This window comes from Papaver somniferum, chromosome 11, assembly GCF_003573695.1.
Source record: "Papaver somniferum cultivar HN1 chromosome 11, ASM357369v1, whole genome shotgun sequence".
NCBI classification, from domain to species: Eukaryota; Viridiplantae; Streptophyta; class Magnoliopsida; order Ranunculales; family Papaveraceae; genus Papaver; species Papaver somniferum.
The window spans coordinates 1036549-1042169 of NC_039368.1; the positions used below are offsets into that span (position 1 = coordinate 1036549).

General features: G+C 34.4%; 1 long non-coding RNA gene across 1 annotated transcript; it reads right to left on the bottom strand.

Moving 5' to 3' along the window:
- Nucleotides 1–1292: 1292 nt before the first annotated feature.
- LOC113321832 lies at nt 1293–1689 on the bottom strand. The gene is made up of 3 exons (XR_003346886.1): nt 1588–1689; nt 1420–1495; nt 1293–1330 (listed from the first exon to the last, which is right to left on the bottom strand). It is a non-coding gene; the product is annotated as an uncharacterized LOC113321832 (long non-coding RNA).
- Between the last annotated feature and the right edge of the window lie 3932 nt (nt 1690–5621).

Here is a 5621-nt window from a genome sequence, read left to right on the forward strand (position 1 = left end):
ATTGTGATTGTGTTTATCATCGATCTGTGGATTCTTGTTTTTTAACTGTTAGATTTTATTTTATTTTTCGAAATGATTCTTGACTTGAGTATTATCTGCTGAAAATAGGTGGATAAATCTCTCTAGAACCGATCTTTTACCAGGAAATGTTGCATCTGTTGTTTTCAGGAGTTTCAAGGCGTTGTTGGATTGGGTGACAATGAGGATCTAGTGCCATATATGACTGAAGTTCCTCTTTGCACACTGGAGATTCTTGCTACTTTTCATGTGTTAGTGTTTGTATGGTATGTTTATTTTGTATTTAGCACTTATAAGTTGCTCAATTTCGATCATAAGCTTGAACTTGGTGGGGGTAAGCTTGTAGTTGAGTTTGAGGAGAAGTAAAAGTTTTGGTGCATACTTTGCAGGGCCAACATGATGATCTCGAAGCGAAGTTTTATGAGGAGAGGGCTTCCCTTGAAGCTAAATACCACAAGCTTTATGAAACACTTTTACCCAAGGTATTTTTTGTGTTCTTTTGAAATTTAGCAAGTTTGAATTCATATATAAATTTGTGTCTCCCTTATTGGTTTGATTATCTTCTAATTCGACATTTTTACTTATTTATGAATTTTCTTACAAGAATGAAATTTAGAGTTTGTTTTTTAAAGACTCAGCGTCTGAATCTGACACGTTCCTTGACTCAGCGCGAGTCAGATGTTTTTATTTAGAGTCAACTCTGACTAGCGATCTGGCTCAAACTTACCTCCTGATACAATCCGATTTGAGTAAGAAATTATAATGCCCTTGACTCACGGGACCAATTAACTGATTCACATAATTTTGAGTCAGATGAGTAAGATTTGATTTAAAAATAAACATATAAAATCAGATATAGACGAATCAGGTGATATCAGTCAGATCCCGTAAGCTAAGATGAGTCGGCAAAAAACAAACAATACGGGACTTATTACCAGTTTTGCTAAACGAATTCAAAAGAAATTCTTACTTTACCTTTTCTTTTTTTTCATAGTTTATACAATTAAAACAAAAAAGATACAGGTCTGATTACAAATGATACGAATTGATTACATTAGATGAAAATGATAGAAGAATACCTTTAATAGAACACATCCATACACAACCACTACTTTAATTACAAATTAATTAAACTTTAATTGATTCTCTGAAACTTAACTAATTGGAGGTGGGTGACGATGTTGTCGACGAAGAAGCAGGCCAGAATTCAACGTTCTTTACCTTTGAGACACTAGTGAGGACTCTCAGTGGCGTCACATCGCCGTGACCGTCAGTTTTTTATTCGCAAAATCGATATTAAAAGATGTCACCCCTGCAAACCAAAAGAAAAAATGTCAGTCTTGCATAAAAATTAGTTTGCAAGAATTTATAAAGTAGCAAATTTGTGAATTTTAGTTGTACCTTCCATTCTGGAGACATGTTTCCTGACTTTAGCTTCACATCCCTTGCAGTGGAGGGACACCCTCAAAACCACAACCTAACAAAAAATTCATGTCAAGATAATTAGTGATATTCCCATAACAATCGAAAGTTTGAACAAGATTATTGCTACTTAGAGAGAGATGTTACCTGATGAGGAGCAGGTAGTAAAGCAGGAGATGAATCTGCTGAAAACCTATTAACATATCGTGTTTTCGATGAAAATTGGTCGTTGTGATCACTAGGAACCAACGCTCGCGATTCTAGCAAGTTTGAATTCATATATAAATTTGTGTCTCCCTTATTGGTTTGATTATCTTCTAATTCGACATTTTTACTTATTTATGAATTTTCTTACAAGAATGAAATTTAAAGTTTGTTTTATGAAGACTCAGCGTCTGAATCTGACCCGTTCCTTGACTCAGCTCGAGTCAGATGTTTTTATTTAGAGTCAACTCTGACTAGCGATCTGGCTCAAACTTACCTCCTGATACAATCCGATTTGAGTAAGGAATTATAATGCCCTTGACTCACGGGACCAATTAACTGATTCACATATTTTTGAGTTCGTATATAAATTTGTGTCTCCCTTATTGGTTTCCTATAGAGTTTGTGGTCGTGAACACTGCACCATAGGCCTAAATTCCAAGATATGGATCTTGTCTGTTACTGCTTAGGTGGACTTCATACCTTGGTAAGCCTTAGGCCCCTGACCCATATACACAATTGTTCGTCGCCCATAAGCCTGTAATTCTCTTGGTAATGTTTAGTGGCTATGAAGTAATTAAGAACCATCTTTTTTCCTTTATATGTTTTATTAGTTTAGTTTGAAACTAAATCCTACTGTATTCTCTGCATAGAAAGGAGTACCACAGCAACATCAGCAAATATTAATACCACACCAACATCAGATCGCAATTGTAACCTCAGCAATTTCCACTACAGACACATTCATGGAGCCAAATCAAACTTTTTCCTGAATTATGTGAACAAAAATCGGCTTATGAATGGATACGCACTTTCAGTTCATCATTTATTTGTATATGTGTGGATGGTTTTTGTTCTGTTATATGTGAATGCACAGGACACAAGGTCAGCTGAAGTAGCAGTAGCCAGACGGGGAAATATCAATCTCTGGTAAGTACTTCACTTGGTTATATTTGTACTATAAAGTTTAAATTTGTGGATTTTGACCTTCAATTTATACTTGCGAGGTATTATGATGGTGGGAAGTGAACTACAGCTGGATTGGCATCAACTTGTGTACCTGCTAGATTACTAGGTAAGTACTTAACTTGTATATTTTCTAGATTCCATGTTTCTTACAGGACTTTGGTTTATTGCGCGTGCGAGAGAGCTTATGGACTTTGGTTTGTTTCAGGACCAATTGCAATGATGGCCTGGATCAGTGGTTACAGTTTCAGTTGAAGATCTTGATGACTAAATCATGGGCTTGTTCTTTATTACAAAACCACTATAAGTATTTCTCATTGTTCTTTTCCCCAATATATATTTTTGTGTAGTTTCATCTGTTTTATCTGCTTTTAACATAGGTTGGTATATATGCTAATGAAGTTTAAACTTAGAAGATACTTTTGATCTATAACTTTATGCATGGATTTCTGACGAGATGTCTTAAAATTTGAAGCTTCAAGTTGGTCAAGATGTTGATGTGTTTCAAGGCTTACTCCATATTTTATTATTTATGTCCTTAGATGGCGTAACAGCCTCGGTATGTATAATAATTCTGAAAAACCATAAATGAGATAATTATCATAGATTATCGGTTCAATTGATTGAAGCTGCAAGTTTTGAGTAACTTTCTACAATATCTACTTATAATGATTTTCAAGTGAGAATGAAATGAACTTAGGATCTGAAGTAGGTTTCTATGTATTCCCTAATTTACTAGGTTTCTACGAAATGGAATGAACTTAGGAACTTAAGTAGGTTACTACGAAATGAACAAGAACTTAATGTAGTATGATCCTCCACTTTTCTTACTTGCAGAAGTAACTTCATAACTTAAGGATGATTTTTCTGCGCATACTTCCATCTAAGTATATATTTTTTGTGTTTGCAGTTTAATTGGATGATGCTCTACTGCGATAAGTTTGGAGCAAAAAGGTTGGAGAACAAGGAAGATATTAGGTTGTAGTAAGTTTCTATGTACATTCTAAGTTTGATGAATTTTTGAACATAGGAATTTCTATGAACTGATACTTAATATATATTCCCCTAGTATTTGATACTTAACAAATAAAATTTGGTACTTAGAAGAATTTAAGTTCTTTTTTGTATGAATCCATTTGAATGTGATAAGAATTGATTGAATGGAAATGAATTTGGTTGAAGAAAATATTTTTGATTGTGAAGGATAAATGAAAGGTATATGCAGGTGGTTATTTGGAATTCCGGCGTATTCCGGAAATTTGACCAGGTCAAGGTTGACCGGAAGTTTTTTTTTTGATGTTACAAAAAAATTCGTAACGGCTTCAACTTGTTACAGCGTCCTGCTACTAAATAAATTTGTGACGGCTCGCGCATGTTACGACAGTGCCACGTAGAGCCTTTAGAAGGGTCGTTACAAAAAAAATTCGTAACGGCTGCTGGGTCGTTGCGAAGAAATTGTATCACCCCTTTTCGTAACGGTCAGAAACCGTTACAACCCCGCTTTTGTAACACTCAATAATCGTTTCGAATCGGAAAAAATGGTGTAGTGATAGTATAATAAATTAGCTCATGAGATACAATTACTTTATCAGATACCTGCCTGTTAGACAGAAATGCCGACTGATAAGGAGAAATAAGCTTATCCAGTAAACATTTCACCCGATTAGCTAACAGTTTAGAGATTACTTTGTAAGGAGTGTTACAAAGGCCAATTGGTCTAAAATCAGAAGAAAGTTTTGGTTCTTTGCATTTAGGAATTAAAAAGAGAAATTTTTTGTTAAGTTCAGGATTTAGTTTCTTTGTTTCCCAAAATTCCTTAATTAACCCCACCAGCTGATCTCCAACTAAAGACCAGTTATGCTTAAGAAACGATACCGGGAACCCATATGGTCCCGGTGATTTATTAGGTTTCATACTTCTTACCACCTCCCAGATTTCCTCATGAGAAGGAGTGGTCATTAAAGTTATGTTATCTTGCTCTATTACTCCTACATATAGATGGGAGAAGATGTCTTCATTTTGGTCGGTTGGCTTTGCCTTAAACAGATTATCAAATTAATTTTGAAGTTCTAAAGCTATCTCCTTTTTATCATTTAGCTCCCTATCATTAGAGTTAATAAGGAAATCTATATTGTTTCTTTTCCTTCTTTTCATTGTCTCTAAATGGAAATACCTAGTATTTCTTTCCCCTAAGTTAACTATATTATCCCTTGAAAGCTGTTTAGCAATTTCTTCTTCAGAATCGTAAAGTTTTTCCAAACAAAGCATTTTAGAGTTTATAAGAATTTGGGAACCTTTTTTTTATTCGGGTTTTCAATTTCAGTCAAAAGATTCCTAATTTTCTTGGAAGGAAGCCCAAAAACATTTTTCCTCCAAAAAGAAAGTTGGTTTCCCAAGTTTTGAAGATTAAAAGTCAAAGCCTCAGTTTGGTTAGGACACTTTTTAATCCAGCAAGAGTTTATAAGATCTAGGCAAGCTTGATATTTTAACTAAGTATCAAAAAATTTAAAAGAGTATGAATAATTCTTCTTATCTTGTCCCTCCATGTTAACCAACATAGGACAATGATCAGACCCTACTGGAATTAAGACTTTAAGAGATGAGTCATTGAATTGGTTTTGCCATTCTATGTTGACAAAAGCTTTATCCAATCTTTCTTGGATATTTTCAATTCCTTCTCTATGGTTATTCCAGGTGAAATCAGGTCCTTGGAAACCAAAATCCTCTAGAGCTGATCTAACAAGAAGCCTTTTGAAAGGTTCAACTTCACTTTCAACAAAAGGTGCTCCTCCTTGTTTATCCTCTTTACTTAGGATTTTGTTCCAATCCCCTATTACCATCCAATCAATTTTGTTATAATTTACCTTAACAGCTATATCTTCTAAAAATTTCCAAGAATCTAACTTGAGTGGTTTATAAGGTGACCCATAAAAACCTGTTAACAACCACTCTTTTTCAGAGAAATTGTTTTTAACTAGGACATTAATCATATTAGAGCTAGAAATTTCATT